This window comes from Elephantulus edwardii, unplaced genomic scaffold, assembly GCF_000299155.1.
Source record: "Elephantulus edwardii isolate Elephantulus edwardi_28Jun2011 unplaced genomic scaffold, EleEdw1.0 scaffold00146, whole genome shotgun sequence".
Lineage (NCBI taxonomy): Eukaryota > Metazoa > Chordata > Mammalia > Macroscelidea > Macroscelididae > Elephantulus > Elephantulus edwardii.
The window spans coordinates 6,364,964-6,377,878 of NW_006399896.1; the positions used below are offsets into that span (position 1 = coordinate 6,364,964).

General features: G+C 40.9%; 2 pseudogenes; both read left to right on the top strand.

Annotated features, from left to right (window-relative positions):
• The first annotated feature begins 3,492 nt into the window (after nucleotides 1-3,492).
• LOC102852681 lies at nucleotides 3,493-4,286 on the top strand (annotated as a pseudogene).
• A 6,728-nt stretch (nucleotides 4,287-11,014) lies between these two features.
• LOC102850487 overlaps nucleotides 11,015-12,915 on the top strand; it is a 12,922-nt pseudogene continuing 11,021 nt past the window's right edge.

Here is a 12,915-nt window from a genome sequence, read left to right on the forward strand (position 1 = left end):
CAATTGAAACATTGGCACAGTGGTGGTCAAGACAGCATGGTACTGGTACAATGACAGACACATAGATCAATGGAATAAAATAGAGAATCCAGAAATCAGCCCATCTACCTATGGTCAACTGATTTTTGACAGAGAGATGAAATCAGTTAAGTGGGGAAACGATAGCCTTTTTTAACAAATGGTGCTGGCAAAATTGGAAAACTATCTGCAGAAAACTCAAACAAGATCAATACCTCACTCCATACACAAAATGGATCATGGACCTAGGACTAAAACCAAGGACTATAAATATCATTAAAGAAAAGCTTGAGAAAACTCTAGAAGTCCTAATCCACAACATCAACAGTCTTCCAAGCATCCTGAAAAATCTACAACCAGGAGAGGCTAAAATAGATGAATGAGACCTTCTAAGAATCAAATCCCTATGCACATCTAAAAACTTCTCCAACAGGGTAAAAAGGGAAGCTACAGACTGGGGAAAAATATTTGGTAATGACATGTCAGTCAAGGGACTTATATCTAGAATTTATAAAATACACGAGCACCACACACAACAAGATAAAGGTAAAAAACCCGATTGAAAAATGGGCACAGGATATGAACAGACACTTCACCAAAGGAGATATTCAGATGGCATACAAACACATGAAGAAATGTTCAAACTCCCTACCTCTAAGAGACATGCAAATCAAAACAACTATGAGAATAGCAAAATTTAACAGAACAGCAAACAACAAATGCTGGCAAGGTTGTGGAGAAACTGGAACCCTTATTCACTGTTGGTGGGAATGTAAAAATGGTGCAACCACTATGGAAGGCAGTATGGCGCTTTCTCAAAATGTTGCAAATAGAAATACCATTTGATTCAACAATTCCACTACTGGGAATATACTCTAAAGAAACCATAACTGCCACCCAAGTAAATATATGCACATTCATGTCATGTTTATTGTGACTTTGTTCACAATAGCAAAGAGTTGGAAACAACCCAAGTGTCCATCAACAAATGAATGGATAGAGAAGCTCTGGTATATTCACATGATGGAATACTATGCTGCATTGAAGAAAACAAGGAACTTGGGTTCAGAGCTGTTGTGCATAGAGTTGCTATGAATCGTGGGCGGCTGGATGGCACATAACAACAGCATCATTCCTCTCTTTTGTTGATCCTTTTCGAAGTATGATGTCCTTTTCCAGGGAGTGACCCTTCCTGATAACATGCCCAAAGTATGTGAGACAAAGTTTCATTACCTTTGCTTCTAAGGAATACTCTGGCTATACCTTTTCTAAGACAGATTTGTTTGCTCTTTTTGTAATTTATGGTACATTCAATAGTCTTTACCAACACCAAAGTCAAAGGCATAAATTCTTTTTCAGTTTCTTTATTCATTGTCCAAGGCTCACATGCATATAAAGCAATCAAAAATACCATGGTTCAGGTTTAAGCATAATTAAGTTTCTAAAGTTATATCTCTGCTCATTAGCATGTTAAAGCAATACTTAGCAGATTTCCCCCAATATAACATATATTTTGATTTCTTATTGATTGTGGATCCAAGTAAAATGAAACTCTTGACATCTTCAATTTTCTCCATTTACTGTGATGTTGTTTGTTGGTCCAGTGGTGAGAAGTTTTGTTTTCTCCATGTTAAAGTGTAATCCAATACAGAAGGCTGTATCGTCTCTGATCTTCTTCAGTAAGTGCTTCAAGTCCGTACTTGACAGGCAGTTTCAAGCAAGGTTGTGTCATCTGATCATCATAGCTTGTTAAAGAAAGAGTCTTTCTCCAATCCTGACACCATCTTCTTCTTCATACTGTCCAGTTTCTTAGATTACTTGTTCAGTATACATGTTACTGAGTAGATAAATGGATACAAACCTGACATACACCTTTCTTAATTTGAAGTCATGCCATTTCCCTTTGCTCTGTTTGAACAATTGCCTCTTGGTCAATGATTAGATTTCACATGAGTATAATTAAACTTGTATTACGTAAATGACACAATCTAGCTTGCTGGAACAGAGGAGGACCTAAACTATTTGCTGCAGAAGGTCAGGGACTATACTCTTCAGTATGGATTGAACTTCCACATCAAAAAGACGAAGATTCTCTCCATTGAGCCAATTGGCAGCACCATGATAGATGGAGAAGCAATGAAAGTTGTAAACAATTTCAGTTTGCTCAGCTTTATAATCAATACCCTTGGCACCAGCAGTAAGCAAATCAAAAGATGAATTGCATAGGGAAGTCTGCTGTTAGACCTCTCCAAAGTGCTAAAGTGCAATGATTTCAGTTTAGAGACGAAGGTGCAACTGATCTTCACAATTACTTGCTATGCATCAGAGAACTGGACAGTGACTAAAGATGATAGAAAAATCAATGCCTTTGAGTTTGGTGCTGGAGAAAAGGCCTGAACATACCATTCACCACCAAGGGAACAAACAGATCTGTGTTGGAGTGGGTGAAACCAAATTTCTCCTTGGAGAAAAGGAGTTTGAAGCTCTGTCCCATATACTATGGGCATACAGCCAGGAGGGACCAGTCCTTGGTGAAGGGCTTAGAAAGGTGGAGGAACAAAACCAGAGAAGAAGACCCTGAATGAGATGGATTGACACAATAATCAAGGTAATTGGGATAGATGTGTCAGTGAGATTTGCTCAGGATAGGGCAGAGTTTACAGCTATTGTACATAGGGCACATAACAACAACAATTAAATGTTCTGTGATTCACAGTTTTCTCAGTGTTATTCACACTCTGTTAGGATCTACACAGTTAAATGCCTTTACTTAGTCATAAAAAACAGAAAGGAAGGAAGAAAGGACAGAAGGAAGGAAGGAAAACAAGGAACTCATGAAATATTAGAAAATGGATGACCCCGGAGGACATTATGCTGAATTAAATATCTCAGTCAAAAAAGGACAAATACTGCATAAGTAACACTGTTGTAAAACGGTACTGACCTCGGGGTTGAGGAGAGACTGAAAAAGATGGGATAAATTACATATATTGCATTGAGACCGATGATGAAGAGAACTGTTTAAAAAGGATATGTGATTAGGTACTATTGTCATGACAGAAGTCCAGAACTAAGACTGCATAGTGGAGTGGACTTGGGGGGAGGGATTGTATAACATTGAAAGAATTTTTCTTTTACTTTCCAAAGAGAAGAGCGAACTGGGAGGGGGGGGGATGGACAGGGAGAAAAGTGCAACACTGAATGGAAATCCTAAGTCTCTGTAAACTTTCATTAAACTTACTTAAAGGGGGGGAAGAAGAAAAATCAAATACAGAAGAATTACGATATTCCTAATCAGCAAGCATAAATAGTATCATACAAAAACCTGCCATCTATCCTAAGTGTAGCCATAAATTCATTTAATGCTAGAAGATAAGCAGGAATAAACTAATAGAGATTGGGTTTTATATGTAAAAAAAATTAATTTTATTTGTTAAGAAGTTCCAGTCAGTCTCTCTCGTCCATCCACCCAAGATGCTGAAGGGAAAGAAGGCCAAGGGCTTCCAAAAAGGCTCCCGCCATGGTCAAGAAGCAGGAGGCCAAGAAGGTGGTGAAGCCCCTGTTCGAGAAAAGACCCAAAATCTTTGGCATCGGGCAGGGCATCCAACCCAAAAGGGACCTTACCCGCTCTGTCAAATGGCCCCACTATATCCGACTGCAGAGGTGGAGAGCAATCCTCTACACATGACTCAAGGTGCCATCCACCATTAACCAGTTTACCCAGGCCTTGGACCACCAGATGGCCACTCAGCTGCTGAAGCTGGCCCACAAGTACCGACCAGAGACCAAGAAGGAGAAGAAGCAGAGGCTGCTCGCCCAAGCTGAGAAGAAGGCTGCTGGCAACAGAGAAACCCCCAACAAGAGACCCCCTGTCCTCCGAGGTGGGGTGAATACGGTCACCACCTGGTGGAGAACAAGAAGGCCCAACTGATGGTGATTGCACACGATGTGGACCCCATAGAGCTGGTGGTCTTCCTGCCGGCTTGTGTCATAAGATGGGCTTTCCCTACTGCATCATCAAGGGCAAGGCCAGGCTGGGCCACCTCATCCACCAGAAGCCCTGCACCACTGTTGCCTTCACGCAGGTGAACTTGGAAGATAAACGCGCTCTGGGGAAGCTGGTTGAAACCATCAGAACCAATTACAAAGACAGGTATGAAGAGATCTGCTGCCACTGGGGAGGCAACGTCCTGGGGCCCAAATCAGTGGCCTGCATCGCCAAGCTGGAGAAGGCCAAAGCCAAAGAACTCACCACTAAACTGGGCTGATGTGCACACTGACCTTTCTGTACTTAAGAATAAACTTATTCCACCGGCTGCCACTTCGCATTGTGGGTTGGAAAAAGAAAAAGTTCCAGTCAGTGCCTACAGAAGCTGCAGTCCAGAAATCAAACATTCAGAAAATCTGCTGCCAAGAGACACCTTTAACCTTTTAAAGAGCAATGAGAGGAGCGACCTGGTTTCTTCCACTCCAGGACAGATATGTTTGTTCACTTGGCTTGCTTTCATCCCTAGAGATGAGCCAAGAACCTTTAAACCTTAGTCTATTTCCGTGGAATAATATTGCTCTCATTGCCTAAAAGGTGTTTCAGTTTTATAAATTACAAGGTGGCTTGGTTTTGGGGGGTTTATTTTGTTTGTTTTTATTGTATTAGTTTATTTACAAAATTCAAATACATTGTTTCTCACACCAGTTTCTTCCCATTTATGGGGCAACCCCATGATTAATTCCTCACCCCCACACACACTCATCCTTACCCCTCTGCTTCCATCCTCCCTCCCTTAGATCCCCATGCTCATTCTACAATAATGGTCTTATACAGTATTTATCCTTATGGGGCTGAGTTTGTTCTCTTAGCATAATGCTCTCCAGTCCCTCCCAAGTTAGGTAATAATTTACAAAATCTTTGCTCCTGTGTGCTGCATAGTTTTCCTCTGTGTGACTGTACCATAATGTCTCAATCCATTCAATTGTGATTGAACATCTGGGCTGTTTCCATGTTCTTGCAAAGGTGAATAATGCTGTTATGAACATTGCTGTACAACTCTCGTTTTGTGCCTTAGTTCTCATATTCTCAGGTTACATTCCAAACAGTGGAATAGCTGGGTCATATGGAATGTCTATGTTCAGCTTTTTGAGGAAGTGCCAAACTGCCTTCCGGAATGGTTATACCATTTTACAATCCCACCAACAATGTGTAAGAGTGCCTATCTCTCCACATCTTCTCCAACATTTATTACTTGCTGTCCTGTTAAACTTAGCCACTGCTACAGGAGTGAGATGGTATCTCATTGTGGTTTTGATTTGCATCTCTCTTACTGCCATTGATTTTGAGCATTTTTTTCATGTGTCAGCTATTTGAATAAAAAGATGGCTTGTTAGTTCTAACTGGACTCTTTTGATATTCTCACACTGTTGTGGGGGGAAAAAAATCAGAATCATTATTCAAGCCTGAAAAAAAAACCCAAACCAAACAAACAAAAGAGCAAGAAGAAATCCCTTACCTGTTTTCCCTCTTAAAAGTCAAATCCAAAGCAGTTTAGGGGCTTCTGTCATCATGAACATTTGTCCCTGCTGATCAGCTTATCAAATAAAAGACTTTTCTATAAAAAATTAAAAAAAACTCGACAAACCAAAGTTCTAAAGAGCAAAGGTATATCTTTGATAATTATGAGGCACTGCCCCAAGCTATAGTCTTTCCAGCCACCTCATGCACATGGGAAAGCTGGGGAATGAGAACGAGAGAGAACAGTTGGCACATCTGAATTGTGCTGTCATATATGGCAGACTTCCAGAAGACAGATGGAAGTACAGCCAGATGGTTGTGGTGTTAAGGGTTTATTGTATAAAATGTCACTACTATCCATTTTCTTTGACTTTGCCACATGGCTGAATAGTGTCAAACAAATAGGGTGTGTCAGTCTGTCAACAGAGGATTGACTAGTCTCATCCTGTTGTTGTTGTTGTTGTGTATAGTAGAATCTGAACAGACCCATAGCTGACTCTTCAGTGAATTTCCAGATGCAGTTAATTGCACAGGAGGAGATTGCCCATTCTCCTGTGGAGCAGCTGGTGACCTCAAACCACATGCCTGGGGGATTGCAGCACACCTTCTTGCCATTAGGCCACCAGAGCTTCCTAATCTCAGATATCCTACTAGGTTTAAATCGAGCTATTTCAGTGGAAGAATAGCAAAGAATAAAAAGGAAAGAATTCACTCAACATTTCTCAAGCTCAAAAAAAACCTGAAAAATAAATTCAAGCTTCTAGTTGCAATACTGAGAGAGTCTAAGGACACAACCTTGAATGATCTAGAAAGCATCAAAAGAAAGTGGAAGGAGGGAGCTCTGGTAGTCTAGTGTCAAGAAGCTGTGCTGCAATCCCAAAGACACACAGTTTGAATCCACCAAGTGCTTTGCTGGAGAAGGAGAGCCAATCTCCTCCTGTACCAGTCAGATCTGATTCAATGGTAAAGGAGGAGGAGGAGGAATACACAGAATCACTATAACAAAAAGGAATTAGTTGACACTGAGAAATTTCAGAAAATGCCATATGAACAAGAGCCAATGATGATGAAGGATGAAGGTCAAGCTGAAAATATTATTAGCAAATAATAAGGCGTATTTCAACTAACAGATGCAGCTCTGGATGCACTCACCAGTTTTGCTAGGAAATTTGGAGGCAGTTGCCTGGCTAACTGACTGGAAGAGATTCATATTTGTCCCCATTCCCAAGAAAGGAGATCCAAAAGAATGTAGAAATTATCAAACAATGTTATTACTGTCATATGCAAGCAAAATACTGCTAGAGATCATTCAAAAATGGCTATAACAGTACACAGACAGAAAACTGCCAGAAGTTCAATCAGGATATAGAAGAGGCCGTGGCCCCAGGGGTCCCATTGCTGATCTCAGATAAATACTGGCTTAGAGTAAAGAACACTAGAAAAATGTCTATTTGTGCTTTACCGACTTTGTTAAGAATTTGACTGTGTAGATCATAAAAAATTATGGTTAACATTAGGAATAGGAATCTTGGAAAATTTAATTGTACTCATATGAAACCTATACCTAGACAAAGAAACTGTTGTGCAAATGGAGCAAGAGAAAGAGAACAGTGTTGTTGTTGTTGTTAAGTGCCGTCGAGTCACAAGTTACTCATAGCGACCCTATGAAGGAGAGTCCTTGACGCTTGGGTGCCTTTCATCCTCTCTCCAGGTTCATAGGGTTTCCGGAGGCAAGCTATTATGGAAGTGGATGCCACTCCTCCTTCCACAAGAGAACAGTGCACGGTTTAAAATCAAGATAGAAGTGTGTATCAGAGTTGAATCCTTTCCTAGTCAATCTGTATATGCTGAGAAAATAATTAGGAAGCCGAACTCTATGAGGAAGAATGTGGCATCAAGATTGGAGGAAGATTCATCAATAACCTGCATTATGCAGATGACACAACCTTGTTTGCTGAAAATGAGAACTTGAGGCACCTACTGCAGAAGATGAATGATTGAAGTGTTTTTATGAATTGTATCCCAACATCAAGAAAACAAAGGTCCTCACAACAGGGCCAGAAGTTAAGCCTTATGATAGATAGAGAAAGGATTGAAACTGTTAAAGATTTAATCTTCCTTGTACCAACAATCAGCATCCTTGGTACCAGAAGTCATGAAATCAGAAGACATATTGCATTGGGTAAGTCCCCTATCAGGGACCTCTCCAGAGTGTTGGAAAGCAATGATGTCAGTTTGAAGACTATGATGTGCCTAATTTAGGCCATAGTCTTCTCAATAACCTGCTATGCATTGGATATCTGGACAATGAGTGAGGATGACAGAAGAATGGCCTTTGAGTTGTGACACTGAAAAAGAGTACTGGATATTCCACAGACTGCCAAGAGAAGAAATAATGCATCAAGAGTGCTCCTTGGAGGCAAAAAAGGTGAAGCTTCGTCTTTCATACTTTGGACATGTAGCTAGGTGAGGCTATCCATTGGAGAGGGACATCAGGTTGGAAAGATGGGAGGGGCTATCAACTAAGGAGAGGACAATCCCCAATGAGATGGATTGACACAGTGACTTCAGCAATGAGCTTGAGTGTTTCGGAGGTGAGGAGGGCACAGGATAGGGCAGCGTTCAGGATGGCTGTTCATAGGGTTGATATAAGTCGTACTCAATTTTATGACACTTAACAGCAACAAACCAGGAGGCTTAAGTGTGGGAAAACTTCAATGAAGACACAGAGAAAGCTTCATATAGCACTGGAATATTATTAAGTAAAAGATATAAGGAAAACAGCCTTGACCATTCCTTGAACCCTAGGGCTAAATGAGAGTATGAAAAACAAAATGTATTGTCAGCCTTGTGATGGGGTTGTTTTTTTATTTCCTGTAAAAGGAAGATAAAAGGACAGAAGAGAATAAACTCAGGGCTGCAGTATTCACTGTATGCCCTCCCGACTCTTTCTCTTGTCTCTGTCATATTTCTTAATCCTTGCTCCCCCCTTTAGAGACTGTTCAACTGGTAACGGCAGGCTTCATCAGAACTGGCGCCTGAACAGGGACCTAAATAAAGGGATATAGTGAAGGACACTGGGAGAGAGTGAGCGTGCTCTTTTAAAAGGGGGATCACAGTGAATATTCGAGAGTCAGTAAAAGTGAAATTAAGTGTAATGGAAAGCGCTGGCTGTTTTTGTACATATGTTTAAAGATATGCTCCGGTCCAGAGAAGTGAAAGTAGGGGGAATGCAAGTTTAAAACTAATATAAATGGAACTCTGCTCCCATTTTGGGGAAACAGAAAAAGGGGCCAGCCCCAGGCCCCACAACAATGTTATGGGGCAATGCAAATGCAAACTTTTCTACCCCAACAAAACAATCCTTTCAGGACCTCTGCTGAGCAACCTCAGGCAGCGCTGGATTGGACCTCAGTCCTTCCACCTACACAGTATTAACTCCAGAGTTGGGGATCAAGGTGCCTCAAGGTTTCTTACCCTGTGACCCTAAGACCCGATTTTCCAATAAAACATTATTATGGTGGAGATGTCTTGGAAACAATCCTCTTAGATATAATGTCTCTGAAAATAGATACATTTTGGATTGATCGGGAAACCAGTTGGAGGCACAGAAGAAAATCCTCAAATGACTTCGGAGGACTGGGAAAAAGGACTGTCTGCTGGATAATGGTGGTCTGACTCTGGGACTTTACAGTCTTGTTTGGTGGCTTGCAACAGCAAATGGACAGGGTTGAAGGGCAAAATGGATATGGAAACAGTGGTAAATGCTCTGCAAAAGGATCAGTGACAGCTTGTGTCAATCCTCCATATTTATTTGTTGTTGTTGTTGTTATATGTCGTCAAGTCGCTTGCATCTCATAGCAACCCTATGTACAACAGCCCTAAACCTTGCTCTATCCTGTACCAATCGCGCTGTCTCTGACACACCCATCCCAATTACCCCAGTCAACAAATTAATCCACCTCATACAGGATCTTCCCCTCTTGTGCCATCCCTGCATCCTCTCAAGCATGATGTCCCTCTCCAAGGACCTGTCCCTCCTTACAACATGTCCAAAGCATGTCAGATGAAGCTCCAGAATCCTTGCCTCCAAGGAGCTGCCTGGTTCAAGCCTCTTCAGGATGAATCTGTTTGTTTTCTTGGCAATCCATGGTACATTCAATACTCTTCTCCAGCACCACAGCTCAAAGGCATCAATCCTCCTTACATCCTCCCTAGTCCAACTCTCTGATGCGTAACAAGTGATTGCAAAGACCATAGCCTGTATCAGAAGCACCTTAGTCTCCAGAGTGACACCATTGCTCTTCAGTACCCTGGAGAGGTCCCTAACAGCAGACTTTCCCATCACAATTTGTTTTTTTATTTCCTGGCTGCTGGTGCCAAGAGTGTCGACTGTGGAGCCAAGCAGACTAAGGTTGTTAACAATCTTAGTCTCTTCACCATCCATCCTGATGCTGCCAATTGGTTCAGTGGTGAGAATCTTTGTCTTCTTGACATTGAGCCTCAATCCATACTGAAGGCTGCTGTCCTTGACTCTCTGCAGCAAGCAGTTCATATATATTACTTGTTAGAAATGTAATTATTGATTTTTATAAGAAAAATTTTAATGTATCCTGTAAAAACTGTAATTTAACCAACTGCATTTCTTATGCCCCTTCCGGGACAAAAGTGATAATATTATACCAACCTTCTTTTGTAATTGTTCCAGTAAATCTTACAAAACCTTGGTATTGTGAAAGGGGTTTACAGGTTTTAGAAGAAATCTCTAGAACTTTAAGTAGGACTAAGAGGGGGTTGGGTTTGATAATTGTTGGAATTTTAGCATTTATTTCTGTTATTGCTCTGCAGCTGGTGCTGCTGTCGCTTTGTCTGAATTGATGCAAACTGCAAAATATGTTAATGATTTATCCAAAAATGTTACTGTAATTTTAGGAACTCAAGAAGATATAGATCTAAAATTAGAACACAAGTTAAATGCTTTCTATGAGATGGTTCAGTTCATGGGAAATGAGGTTATGGGATTAAAAATGAGATCCTGTCTAGAATGTCATGTTGAATATCAGTGGATCTGTGTTATTTCTAAGGTTTATAATCAAAGTAAATACAGTTTGTATGAAGTACAAGCTCACCTTAAGGGAGTCTGGGAAAATGAAAATGAAACTATAGACCTTATACAGCTACATGAAGAAATACAGGGGCTAAAGGAAGCAAAACCACTTAAATTTGATGCTGCTGCTGCTGCAGCCACTCATTTCATTAATCAATTAAGAAATACTATACCCTCTTGGTCCTCTTTTATATAGTTGGTTATTTCAATCGTAGTGATTGGATTGTGTAGGGATACGGTTGCTTCCCATGCTTATAAAAGTTTTTGGGTTTGTTTTTTTTTAAATTCCTTGGTTAGAATCCGTGCTGATATACATGGAGTAAAACTTCAAATGCAAAACATGATTTAAAAGCCCACCCTCCTGGCAGAGGCTGGTAGTCAAAATGGGTAAGAATATAGCCAACTTGATCAACCTAAGACAGGGCATGCATCTTAAGTTATGCATGTGCCAATGATGGGTAAGACTTTCTCAGGCTAATATTCACCTAAGACAGGCACAGTCTTCCTGCAAGCATAAGAATTATGCTAATTATAAAGTAAAAGAGGGGGAGATGTGGAAAACCTTTAATAAAGACATATCGAAAGCTTCATATAGCACTGGAAAATTATTAAGTAAAAGATATAAGGAAATAGCCAGATGTACCCACGAGAGGAACTGTTTGCTGTTCTCAGTACAAAAACAGCCTTGATCATTCCTCGAACCCTAGGGCTAAATGAGGGTATGAAAAACAAAATGTACTGTCAGCCTTGTGATTGGGTTGTTTTTCTGTTCCCTGTAAAAGGAAGATAAAAGGACAGAAGAGAATAAACTCAGGGCTGCAGTATTCACTTTATGCCCTCCCAACTCTTTCTCTTGTCTCTGTCATTTTTCCTAATTCTTGCTCCCCTCTTTAGAGACTATTCAACTGGTGATGGCAGGCTCTGTCACTTAAGGTCAGTCTGTGACCAGACTTGAGAAGCTGTCTGGACTGAGGGACTCTCCTGCAACCAGCCTGAATTATAGCCTGTTAACTTCGCTAATCAACTTCATGATCATGAGAATGATTCTCTGAAGTCTGTAATCATTGTAGTAAAATTTGGGCTCAGTAGGACAATAATATTGGTGCTGGAATTAGAAGTAGGTGCAGGACAGGTGGGGAAACTATGCATGACCTGTAAAAGGAGCAAAGGCTGCGTGGGGACAGTCAAGTCTGACTTCTACTATCTCCACAAAAAGGAACTGTCCTTTTTGTGTCCACAGCATCCACAACACACACCGGTTCCTGTTGGGTCAAACATGTCCTCTATGCTCCTGTGCCTATTTCTCATTCTAGTACCAATCTTACTGCTCTTCCTGGTCTGAAATTTGTTGCAATAGCTACACAGACTACAAAGAACCATACTCACTATTATGAGGTTTATTAGGGAAGTTAACATATACAGTTCCTCAGTCAGGACAGCATCTGAAGTGTGTTCACAGGGCCTTCAGCCATCAGCCTTGATACTTAGGATAGTATTACAAAGCTCTCTTCTTGTTGTTGTTTTTGTTGTTGTGTGCCTTCAAGTTATCTGAGACTCGTAGAGACCCTATGTACAACAGCTCTAAAGTCTGCCCTGTTCTAAGCCAGTCTCACTGACTCTGACACAACATTGCCCTCGTTACTGTATCAGTCCATCTCATCTGGAGTCTTCCTCTCCTGCACTGTCCCTCCACCCTTCCAAGCATGATGTCCTTCTCCAAGGATTTGTTCCTCCTGGCCATGTGCCCAAAGTATGTGAGACAGATCTTCAAAATCCTAGCTTCCAAGGAGAAACTTGGTTACACCCTCTCCAAGACAGACATATTTGTTTACTTGGTAGTTGTATGTTCAAGACCCTTCTCCAGCACTACAAATCAAAAGCATAAATTCTTCTGCCATACTTTGTCATTGTCCAGCTCGCTGATGCATAGTAAGTAATTGCAAAGACCATGGCCTGGATCAGATGCACCTTAGTCTCTAGACTGATATCATTATTTCTCAGTACTCTGGAAAGGTCCATGACAGCAGATTTACCTAATGAAATTCATCTTTTGATTTCTTTACTGCTGGTGCCAAGAGCTGAGCAAGGTATAATTGCTAACAATCTCAATCTCTTCTCAATCCATCATGATACTGTCAATTTTAGCCCATTGGTGAAAATTTTCGTCTTCTTGATGCTGAGCTTCAATCCATATTGAAGACTACAGTCCTGACTTTCTGCAGCAAGTACTTCAGGTCCTCCTCAGTTTCAGCAAGTAAGGTTGTGTCATCTGCATAATGTAGGT